Below are 13,417 nucleotides of genomic sequence, written 5' to 3'. Positions count from 1 at the left end.
CATATACATACATACATACATACATACATACATATATGTATGTATGTATGTATATGTATATATGCATATACATATATACATGTATATACACATACACATACATGCACACATACACATACACACACACATATATACATATGTATTGTGAGATCTTAGGAAATTATGGATACTTTTCCATAGTGTTGTGGATCATGATTATTGAATATATAAATATACTTATAAATCTACATACATATACATTCATATATAGACACACACACACACACACATATAGATGTAGATGTATGTATATATATGTATATGTATATATCTATATATATATATATACATATACACACATATATACATAGATACACACACACACACATACATATACAGACACAACACACATATATAATAATTTTTTTGAGAAATTTTTTTTGGAATATTTAGAATAACTAGGTCGGGGGGTGAATCAGTTATCCAAGGTCCAAATGTACAAATAAAACTTTTCAATACTCATCAAACATATATGTGCATGCATTGATTAAATCATTCAATAAATCCATAACTTTTTATATTATTGTCCTAGGTCAAAATAACTTTGTAGAAATGTAAAAATGAAACATTAAAAAATCATTCACATAATTTTACAAAAGGATTTAATGTGGAAACCCAATTTGGGAAAAAATACTAGTAACATGCTACAAATTTTCACTCTTCTAAGTGAGCCCTATGAGGAGCCAACCTTGTTAAAGATTACATGTACACTATTAAATGTGACCTTGATTAAAGGATTTCAATCACCCTGTTAGGAGTGAGACTTGTTAGAGGAATTTAGAATATTCCATTAGAATATCACCCGGTTAAAGGATTTACACATGACTATTAGGTCAACCTTAATCCAAAAGATTTATCTAGACTAATACGATTGTTAGAAAGTAGCAGTAGGACTTGGTCTGATAACAAAACAACTCACTTGTGTTAATCTTAGACTGGTTTTGACATATGAGTGACAATATACTTAAGTTATTTACTTAGTTCATGCTAAACAAATAATACATATCAAGCATAAGTTGTCAAATAGTATATTCTGAGGGACAAATATTTAGTGTGAGTTGAGTAACTAGTGTAGACACCTAAAAATCTTTAGAAAATAAAGTATTTTTATTTTCTAAAAAAATTCTGATGACATCATCATTAATTAATTAATTAATTTTTATGTCATTAAATTCTTTTATCTTAATTAAAAATATTTAATTAAGGAATCCCTCCCAAAAATGTTTAAATCTTATTTAAACATTATTTCCTTATTTATTAATTATTTAATTAATAAATTGACCAAAAAACTCAAAATAAATAAAAAATTTATTTTTTGCCCAAAATTTGGCCAATTTCCTTAAGACCACTAACCTCTTCCAAAATCTTCTAATCCTTCTTTAATTTTGATTAAAGGCTAATCCCATCATTTCCTACCCCTAATCCCAACACAAAATATTTAATTAAGATTAAATATTAATCCTCATGTTTATTAAAAAAGTTTTAATAAATATCTCCTCAAACCAAAACCTTGAATTAAATAAAACTTTATTTATTTCCTAAAAATCTAATTTATCCTTATCCTAAGAAGTTCTAGACTCTTCTAGAAAGTCTTCATCCTCATCCTAGGAAGTTCTAGATATTCTAGAAAGTCTTTATCCTCATCCAAAGTCTAGACTCTTCTAGAAGATGTCTTTAAACCTAATCCTTATCCCCTCCTAATCTTGTCACATTCCCTAAACATGGGTTAAAACTTACTAACCCAAGCCAAAGTTAACAAATATCTCCTCCTTCACCCACCCTCATTAAATGCCATCCACTTGCCTATCCCTAAGCTAATCCTAAACCATCCTAATCCATCCTCTAATCATTTGCACAATCCTAAGAAAGCTTAAAACCCTCCTAATCAAGCCCAAGTCAAAAATTTTCTCATCTCCTTCAAAATATCCCAACCATAAAACTTTATAAAGCCCACTAGGCCATAAATGACTCTTCCAAGCCCTTTTATTGCTCTTACAAGCCATTATGAGGGTCTTTATGAAGATTTTATCCCTTGAGCCTCCTTTTTTGACTCATCCTTCCCCTTTCCTCCATCCTCTCACCCTGTGACATGTGTCACTCCTTGATTGGCTATAAGGAAGCACAATCCATGTGCTCTCCTCTCATGCAATCTGAGCCCTCCATGAGCTTTTCCCTATCCTTGCATCTTAGCCCTCAATCCCTCAAGCATCTTGCCTATAAATTGGATCCTTCCCCTTTGCAAAACAACACAATCCATGAAGTAAAGTCATAATGCCATTTTAAGAAGCCATTTTACATCAAAACCATACACTCACACCCAAATTCCAACTCCATTTACAGCCCTTTTTGAAGCATAAGCTTGAGCATACATCCTATCTATTTAGACAAAGCCACTCAACAAGAGAGCTTCTTATTGAGAGAGCCCATTAATGGCTCATATTCTTAATTGAGAGCTCATCTTAGTCTATCTTGAAGTTTATGAATTTTGTTTAGTTTGTAGAAGCTTTATTTAAATTTGGTTTCTATTAGCATACTAGCATTGCTCATATACATTTTGGCACGCCTAGTGGGACCCCGCATGGGTCATCTTCATTAGCTTTTTTAGTTAAATTTTGTATGTCATTTGCTAATTTTGGCTAATTTTGCTTGTTTTTGTGATTGGTAGGATTGTATAAATTGGTTTTGTAGGTCCACATGAGCATGAAGAAGACAAAGGAACTCATAGTCTATCTCATAGTATTTGCAGATTTTTCAAGCTTATAGGTGGACAAAGCACTTGGAATTCTTCTTTCTCTTCTTGTCTATATTCTTCTTATTCCATCTACTTCTTCTTCTTCTTCTTTTGGGAGATCTTGGCCATTTTTTTTTAAGGAAGAAAAATCATACACACTTCTTTTTAGTGCTTAAAATGAACCCCCAAATCATACTTAAATCCATTAAAAAATTAAAAATTTGCAAAAAAGAAAAAATCTTTTAACAAGTGAAACTAAACCAATCCAATCATTTGCATCCTTGCAACATCAAGGTTTTAGATGCATTCATGCAAAGTTAGGAACACTTCATTTTTGGGAATTTAAAAAGAACTTCAAGTTTCCATTTCAAAAGGTTCAAAATCAACACTAAGTGCATACTAAAATCTAAATCAAACTCAAAGCATCAATCAAGGATAAAATGAACCTCATTTGCAAATATTTTAAAGTTCTTTTAAAAATCTCATGAAAACTAAGAGTCCTAAATGGTTGCCAAAAATGGTCCTAAAAGCTTTGTTATTTGTTCCAAACAAATGTCTTGTTGCAAAATCTTGAATGTTTCTTAGGTTTTTCATGCATCAAAACAATCTAGGAATATCATTTTTGGGCTTAAAATATGCAAACTAGAACACAAAATCTTGAATGAAAACCAAAGTCTAAAGAGTCATTTTCACTTTTGAGTCCAAAACAATCTTGAATGATCTAAGGTTAAAACAAAGCACTTCAAAGTTCTTAAAACAACACACAAAATCTCAATCTTGAATGCTCAAAGGAAAAAACTTGAATGTTTAATCACTTGTCTTTGAATGCATGTTGCTAAAATCACTCTTGAGTGCCATGGATTAAAATCAAGTTTATTTTTTTTATGAATGCATGATTAAAACAACAAATCCAATCTTGAATGCCATAGATCAAATAATCATCTTTTGGAGCATAAAAGGAATCCACATTTTTGAAATCTTCTAAGTTATAAAAATTAATAAAGATGCTTTGAGTAAGTTTGTAGTTGGACTCACCCTCTTTAATCACCCATCAATTTAACCATTGGTTGCAATCTCAGCGCCATCTATGGGGATGGGTCTACCTAAGAGGGTGTTAAATGCTCCACAAAGATCAAACTCCACTCACTTGGGTCTTTAGTGGTTTTTCTAAGTTAAAAAAATTCCTTGAATGCACATTAATCTCGCTCATACTTCATTTGGTCATAAAAATTGGACAAATCTTGACGTGGAGGGCCTCCGGGCGCACGCTTGAAATGGAATCTCGCACATCTTTGTTTTGGGCTTAAAAACAAAATCACACCAACTCTTGAATGCCTTAAAGAAAATTAATCGATACTTCACGTGGAGGGCCTCTGGGCGTGCGGGTTTACTTTTTTGTTGACCCTAGCTCGTCTTCTTGTATTCATTCTTCGCTCGATTTTTCTTTGTTGGCGCATTTCAAAGTTGGAATTGAACATTGTCTCTTAAACATGAGTGCTTGAAAAGTCTAGATCAGCACACATAAGAGTCAGATGGTAAAAGAACAAGCGTGTTTTTTAGCCCAAGGTCATCCAAGTCTTCTCTCCTCTTGTCGTCTTTCGAGGCCATCTTGGGTGCATAAGATTAGGATCCAAAACCTTATTTCTTTTTAGGAGGCCTGCTTGGGGATTTCATCACCCCTTGGACGACCTCAACTCTAGCATTTCAACAGAGTATAAGAACCAAGAGGTGAATCGAAAGACACCTCTCTTGGGATCAAGATTTTGTCACTCGAGCTAAGCCTCAAAGAACTTTATACCCTTGAGAAGTGAAAGAGGAGAAGTGGGTTACCGCTCCTCTCGGCTGTGTGACATCTTTTTGGTTTCATCTACAGATTTGGGCCTCACGTACCTTGCGTATATCGAGGACTCCCTAGCTATAACAAATTTCATCCTTGTAGAAAGCTTCCTAGGATGTTGGTGTGTTTGATGTGCTTGCTCCAAAATTTTGTCTGCTTGTTTGTTCATAGCTTTTTAATGAATGTTTGCCAACTTTGGTCAAAATCCCAAAAAAGCAAAAATCTCCCAGCTCAAGGCATACTTAGCATAGTCACTGCCTGATCAGAAAATCATCCAAGCTCCCCTGCTGCAACCGAATCTATCTAGTTCCTTGCTTTAGAACAATCCCAAATCCAAAGTCTCTCCAAATCATCCCCTCCAACCAGCTAGCAACCCAATCCAAAATCACACCCAATCTTTTAGAGAGTTGTTGTCATTCTACTAGAATTTGCTATCCAATCAATTCAACCAATCCACCAGCCTCACCAAGGTTATCACTTTGACAGAGCTTTGTCTAGGGTAATCTAGCTTTGTCACTTGTTATCCCTCATCACCTTGAGCTAAAGGTTGGGATCCACAAGTGGTCAATCTCGTGTCATGCCCATAGGATCATTATTCTATCCTTAAGTTGACACAATCTCCACCAATCCAGTGCATAGGAAAGCAAAACTCTCACTTTTTGACAGCATGCCCTTGAAGTCTTCCATCCACAGGAAAGCCAAAAATCTCCAGCCAATCCTCCTTAGGTCTGTCATATAGCTTTGACTCTCCCTAGAAAATCCTTCATCAGCCAATCCAAAATTTGCGCTTAATCCAAATCCAACCATGAGCTTTTGTGTTCATCCATATGCAAGACCTCATCCCCATCTGACTCCTCATCAAAACATGAAATTCCAAACCTATCATGATGTGTTCAGTCATATTGTCCTTGCTCCTGCCACCTCCTATTCCAATGATGATGAAAATCTTGTTGACTATGATGGGTATATTGAAAGCCTTAGAAACATTCCCCCAAGCATCCCACAAAATCCATGCATTCTTCCAAACTATCTATTCATGCCATCTGATATCCCAGCTTCTCCTCCATCACACAATCAACCAAGCTTCCAATCTTCCATCCCCATCACACTAGCTATTCCTGTCAATCCACCTCCACCTCTGACACATGAGTCTCCAAGGAATCTCCTAGAGGAAATACAAGAAAAGTCACCTCCAGCAGTTGATAAGCCATGTCATCTAATCCATCCATGTGAAGTAGTCAATAATGAAGCTTCCCCATCTATAATATCACCTCCATCTCCCATAGCTATCATCCCCATACCATCCATCAAATTGCTTAAAATCCTTCCACTTCTCGCAAGTATCAAAATCCCACCATCTATCAAAACCCTCCAAATCCTATCCACATCACCTCCAAGCATTTCCCAAATCTCCCATAATGACCCTTATGCATCCATCTTCTACTCACCCATCTCCACTACTAAATCTCCCATCTATCCATCCGTTGCCTTTGAAGAGTCCATCTCTTCACCTCCTATCGCACCATCCACTCCAAACCAATCCTATCAAGATCCTTCCCAAAAGCATGTTGACATCCCCCAAAGCATAAATGAAGATATCATTGTACCATGTCTTCCATCCATAGTACAGTCACTATCCCCTCCATCTCCAAAACCTCAAAGAATACCTCCTCTTCTGCAGGATATCTTTTCATCCCATCAGCTAAATCAAGATCCTATCCTACCATCTCCTCCACTCCATGCTTCCATCTTACCACCTATCCAAGCTATTTCACCATCTATAATATACCCTCTTGGTTCACTTACATTCATCCATAGTGGCCTCCTCTTAGCAGAAGAATTAAGAATAGTATCTCCCTATTGCAGTACATCTGATAAAGCACTTCCACCATTTTTTGCAAGCAAAAAGTATCCTGAGCTAGTTCAAATGCTCAACTGATGGTATTATCAAGGTCAAGGTTTAGGACCACAAGAACAAGGAATTAGAAAGCCTATTACTGCACAAAAAAATCTAAGATTTCATGGTCTTGGATATGTATCCAAAGGCTCACCATCTAAAGGTGTTGGTACACCACACCCCCAAACCAAGCCTATCTCCAAACCCCCCATGTCAGCCTCCCATCACTCCTTCAAGAAATCTTATGTCATCCCCCCTCCACCATCTTTGCAACCTAAAACAACCTACCATATCCCTCCTTCATCCGCTAAATCCATTTTGGGTCCCTATGTCCCAAAATCTACCATCCTCCATCCTCCTATCAGCCATCATTCAAATCCTATTCCCTCCATTCCTATGCAAGATCAGCAAAGGCACATATCGAGGCACATCATCCATCATCATCCCCCTACATGCTCTCCCATATCCTCTCCATCTCACAAAGCTTCTCCTAACCATCTTCCCAAAGCTTATGACAACAATGTAAATGCCAACTTCAAAATGCATAAAGCTAAAAATCCACATCTTAGGAAATCATATGTCTATTCTAAAAGACATACTCCAAAAAGGAAAAATCCAATCAAAGAATGCAAAACAATGCAAAAGCCTATGAAAAGAAAATCCAAAACCATGTGGATCCCAAAGAAAAAATTTGAAACCCAATACATAATGGCATCCACAATTGCTAATCTCCCATCCAGTGACTCGTGTCCCCCATCTCTTAACTCCATCTTGGGTGCCTATATCCCCAAGAACGCTTCCACAAATCCACCATCAAGCTTGCATCTACCATCTATCCCCCATATGCTCTTTTCACACCTGTCCCAACATGTGCCAATGTTGATCCTGCAAGCATCCCCATCTCATGCTCCTTTCCAACCTTTTCATCCCTCCATCTCCTACCATCAATCCCATCTAATCCAATCTATTGCATAAATCACACATTAGGTGTACCAACAGCTAGCAACAAAATTGAACATTCCAATAGCCAGTGAAAAATCCCAAAAAAGCCAAAATAGCTTAAGAAAGCCAAAATCATTCCAGCTAAGTCCAAAGTCAAAAAGTCAAAAAAAAATAATAATAAAGAAAAATAAAGTGTCCACTGGTGAAAACTTGGCAATTCAAGCGCCTTGAACAAGTACCATGATGAAAACTTGGCAAACAAGCATCATGCGTAATCCTGCCATCCCCAGCTTAGCCTATCACCCTCATGCTTTTGGTCATCTCTTGACATCCAACTCCATCTTCCAATCTATCCACCTATCCTCCACCCTCCATCTTCCATCTCACACCATCCACTTATCTCCTGCAGCTTCAGCCAACCATCCCAGCTATCATCCATCTCCCTAGCCCCTTCAACTTTTTCCATCCTAGCTTCAATCCTATCAAATCCATCATAAGACCTCCTTCTGCATGTTATCTTCTGATTGGGGGCACTATATTCCTTGGAGATCTTGTCTTGTCCATCCTCCCTTGTCATTGGTATCTAGCTCTAGGCTATCCTCATGCAAACCCAATGTCATCTCTTTATATCCATCATAATCCTAGCTATCTACCATCCTATCCAGCCATCTCATCCTGCTCCTCTAGCTATCCTTGGTTACAAAATCTCTCATCATCATTGGATGCATCCTGCCAAGTCTATATCTTTCGCTATCACCCCACCCTTAGCTTTCGCATCTTGCACAACATCGAACCATCCCGCTATCCTATCATCTTGAGCTTTTGCCTACTTGTAACTATCTTGGTCAGCTTTTGCTTGTAAATATCTTGGTCCATCAGCTTGTACATCCTCTTTAGCTTAGTACCATTGTATCTATCCAGCTTTTGTGTCAGTTCCTCCTTGATCAGCATCTTGCACACATCACACATCTTGGTTAGTTATTCCAATGCATCCTTTAGCTAGATCTCCTATCACCAAAGTGTTATCCTTCTTAGTTCAACTTGCCAGACGCATCACTCACCCAGATCCATCGGCTTAGGTGCTCTTTGATAGATCCTTGTAGGATATAGCTTTCCTCATGTCTGATCTTGGTCTATTAGTACCTCGTCCTACCCATCTCGTTGGCAAATGGTTCTCTTTTGGATTTTCACTTTCTTTTGATTTGGAATCTTCCCTTTTGGGTCTTGAAGTATCTTTTCCAAGCAATCTTTTTGTTCCCTCCTCAAGGTTGCCACGATCTTCCATATCATGGTATGCTATGAATGGGGCACTCTGAGCATACGGTTTTGATCAAGTCTTTCATTTGTTTCTTTTTTGCTTGTGGGTTACCCAGTGTCGGTTCCACACTATTTCCTCCGGGTTTCATGTGTGATGCTGGGGCAATCCTTGTGTTTTTTTTTTGAGTCAGTCTGTCAGTCCTCTGGATGGTTGGTGAAATGGCCTTGATGTTCTTGGTAACCTTGGAAATTAACCAACAGTCCTATAGCAAATCTAGTGCTCAACTACATGGTGGTACTTCTCTTTGAAGTATCCCCCTGCTCAAAAAAGCTTCAATGGTTTTCCTTCATCTCCATTATCCCCCATCCATATCTAGCATCTGTCTCTCCTACCCCATCTTATGCATCAGTATCTCTTTGAATCACTCCTCACCTTTAGCTTTAGGGATCCACAATCCTAGTCTTAGGGATCCACAATCCTAGTCTTAGGGATCCACCAATCCAAATCAATCCACCAAGCCTCATCTTTCGAGATCCACAATCGTAGTCCTCGGGATCTCTGAAACCTATCTTCTGCCAATCTAACTCTTTGAAATCCTATTGCATCAGCTTTATAATCCCCTCATCCATCTTCCTATCCTGGATTCCTTTTTATAGCACTCCGCTCCTTCATCCTCCACCTTCCCTAAAGTCTTAAGCTTGCTTCCTCTTGTGCATCTGATTCTCCTTTATCATTCTCCCATAGTGAGAGTTTGAGCTAATTCAGCCCCTTCTCTTTGCCCATCTGAGTTTCCTTTCTCATCCAAGATTCTTGTACTTTTCAAGAAGCCATCGAGCCTCGCTTTCTCTCCCTGTCGCCTTCTTGAGGGGGCATCTCACAGTCCATTCTCTCCTCTTCTGCTCTAGCCTTGGGCATCTTATTTTCTTATCTTTGATGCCATGCCACTTGCGGCATCACATCAAAGACAGACAAAATGTAGACACCTAAAAACCTTTAGAAAATAAAGTATTTTCATTTTTTGAAAAATTCTTGATGACATCATCATTTATTAATTAATTAATTATTTAATTTATTCATTTATTTTTATGCCATTGAATTTCTTTATCTTAATTAAAAATATTTAATTAAGGAATCCCTCCCAAAAATGTTTAAATATTATTTAAACATTATTTCCTTATTTATTAATTATTTAATTAATAAATTGACCAAAAAACCCAAAATAAATAAAAAATTTATTTTTTGCCCAAAACTTGGCCAATTTCCTTAAGACCACTAACCTCTTCCAAAATCTTCTAATCCTTCTTTAATTTTGATTAAAGGCTAATCCCATCATTTCCTACCCCTAATCCCAACTCAAAATATTTAATTAAGATTAAATATTAATCCTCATGTTTATTAAAAAAGTTTTAATAAATATCTCCTCAAACCAAAACCTTGACATAAATAAAACTTTATTTATTTCAAAAAATCTAATTTATCCTTATCCTAAGAAGTTCTAGACTCTTCTAGAAAGTCTTCATCCTCATCCTAGGAAGTTCTAGACTATTCTAGAAAGTTTTTATCCTCATCCAAAGTCTAGACTCTTCTAGAAGATGTCTTTAAACCTAATCCTTATCCCCTCCTAACCTTGTCACATTCCCTAAACATGGGTTAAAACTTACTAACCCAAGCCAAAGTTAACAAATATCTCCTCCTTCACCCACCCTCATTAAATGTCGTCCACTTGCCTATCCCTAAGCTAATCCTAAACCATCCTAATCCATCCTCTAATCATTTTCACAATCCTAAGAAAGCTTAAAACCCTCCTAATCAAGCCCAAGTTGAAATTTCTCTCATCTCCTTCAAAATATCCCAACCATAAAACTTTATGAAGCCCACTAGGCCATAAATGACTCTTCCAAGCCCTTTTATTGCTCTTACAAGCCATTATGAGGGTCTTTATGAAAATTTTATCCCTTGAGCCTCCTTTGTTGACTCATCCTTCCCCTTTCCTCCATCCTCTCACCCTATGACATGTGTCACTCCTTGATTGGTTGTAAGGAAGCACAATCCATGTGATCTCCTCTCATGCAATCTGAGCCCTCCATGAGCTTTTCCCCATCCTTGCATCTTAGCCCTCAATCCCTCAAGCCTCTTGCCTATAAATTGGATCCTTCCCCTTTGCAAAACAACACAATCCATGAAGTAAAGTCATAATGCCATTTTAAGAAGCCATTTTGCATCAAAACCATACACTCACACCCAAATTCCAACTCCATTTGAAGCCCTTTTTGAAGCATAAGCTTGAGCATATATCCTATCTATTTAGACAAAGCCACTCAACAAGAGAGCTTCTTATTGAGAAAGCCCATTAATGGCTCATATTCTTAATTGAGAGCTCATCTTAGTCTATCTTGAAGTTTATGAATTTTGTTTAGTTTGTAGAAGGTTTATTTAAATTTGGTTTCTATTAGCATACTAACATTGCTCATATACAACTAGTAAGTGTTGAGTCACTCAAGTGTTGAGCAAATGATATGTGTTGAGCTATTTAGATATCAAGTGATCAATGGATGTCAAGTGATTCAAAGGTTAAGTTATAGCATTGAAGTTGTAGTTGATGTTGAGCATCAGGGACTTCAAGTGCCAAGTTACATAGTTTTGACATAGTTGTTTGTAATGTCACAAACTTCTATGTAAACTATTTTTGGGCTGACTTAAGGATGAATCTTAATTATGAATCCCTATGCATTACATGCATCCAATCAGAAATAGGGAAGGTTTAAGTGGCAATATTCATTACCATTAATTCATACCTAACCCTAAGTCACCTAGGTCTTCTTAAGGAAGACAAGTCCTAAACTTTCTAATGAATACTAAGGAGAGTTGAAGAGAGTTTTCATGTGCAAAAAAAGTATTCATGGTGATTAAGGTGTTATGAATTGAGCTACATTGTAGAATCAATTAAAGGAGAAAAAAAGAAAGGAATCAAAGGAAATTAGAGATACATTGATCACAAAGGATCAAGTACACATCAGTATAAAGGAGATCTAACATCAAGCAGCAGAGTGCTAACCGAAGGATCATTGCTAAGACATTCTAATAGGTGAATCAATTAAATATCTTAACAAAGTAGTCTTAATAGGCTATTCTAAATCCTTTAATAGGGTGCTTACTTCATTGTAAGTTAAAGTCCTTTTACCAAGCACACTTTTAGTAGGGTGTTTAAATCCTTTAACAAGGTAAGATCTAACAATCTTGTAAGCCTTTAATAGGGTAGACCTTTCACAGGGTAGATCATGTTTCATGGTTAAATATTGTAACCTTCATTCGATACACTTTATTACTGCAGTAGTGAAGATTTTTGGGCGTCATCCCCAACCCAATTTTACCTTTTCTTAGAGGGTTTCTAGGTAACCAAATTTTCTATGTCATACATGTGTTGAATATTTTACTTTCATGCTATAGATGTATATGTTTAATTTGATATTTCAATTTATATGCATAGATTGTGAGATGGATGTGTGGTGAATAGTTTTAGAGGTTGAAAGTTTTAAGTGTTGATTCACCCACCCTGCCCCACACCCCCCCGCCCCCCACCTCTCAGAGTTTACTTCCCTATTGTATTTCCAACAATTGGTATCAAAGTAGAGTTCTCTAAAAGTAAAGCTTTGTTTCTTTGAGGAAAGATCTTAGAGATGGAAGTCTACATATTGGGAAAGATTATTGAGAATTAGAAGGTTGAAATACAACTTGCCTTACATCAGCTGAATGAAGAAAGAAATGATTTGAAGATATCATTGAAGATAAGGAAGGAAATTTATATTAAAGAGAATGACACACAATACCAAGAGATTGACACTACTGAATTGTTTGTTGATGGAAACACAAATGAATTTGATGTAGCAACAGTTGCAGATCTAATAGAAAAGAATAGAATCTTAAATGAAGAAGTCAAAAATCTAAAGAGAGAATAAGAAGTCCAATCAATATTGCTATGTGAGATTACTGAGTAGAAAAAGAAAGTTGAAGAGGAAAAAGTCATGATTGAAGATGACAAAAGGATTTTGACCAATAGACTGGAAGAAAAAAATCAGAGGTAACAAGGATTTCTAACATGTAATTGGAAACTTTGGGTCAAATGATGATTGAAAATTATGAATTGAATGCAAAGGATATTGAGATCACAACACTGAAGTTGCAGAATGAATAATAAAGAAATGATCTAATAAGAGAAAAAGAGTTTTCTAATAGTTTCAACAAACTTAGTGAAGCCATCAAGTACTTTGAACAATTGATGAGATCCCCTAGGTCCAACAATGATACTTCTGGATTGGGATACACTAGTACTGAATAAGGAGAATCATCCAAAAGTGGTGAAGAAAGAAGTAACAAAGGTAATAATTCCAAACCTACTTGTCATAATTATGATAAGATAGGCATACTGTTATTGTTTGCAGGAGCAAGACTACAAATCAGAATCCTAAGTAGAAGTTCATGGGTCATTAAATGTAACAAAAAAGGACATCAGGCACATGAATGTAGAACCAAGACCATAGGCACACAAAGATTTGAAGGATACTATTATAACTGTCAGAAGTATTGACATAGAGCATATGAGTGCAGATCCAAGCCTAAATGGTCATCAAACAAGAAGAAAAAGATAAAGTACAATGGAAACTCTTACAATTGGGATTATAATACAAGGTATAGTTGTCACTACTATCAAGAGTA

The sequence above is a fragment of the Cupressus sempervirens genome, chromosome 9 (assembly GCF_028749045.1).
Source record: "Cupressus sempervirens isolate cs-2001-9-10 chromosome 9, ASM2874904v1, whole genome shotgun sequence".
NCBI classification, from domain to species: domain Eukaryota; kingdom Viridiplantae; phylum Streptophyta; class Pinopsida; order Cupressales; family Cupressaceae; genus Cupressus; species Cupressus sempervirens.
The sequence above is the reverse complement of the archived record's forward strand: the minus strand, read 5'-3'. Positions refer to the sequence as shown.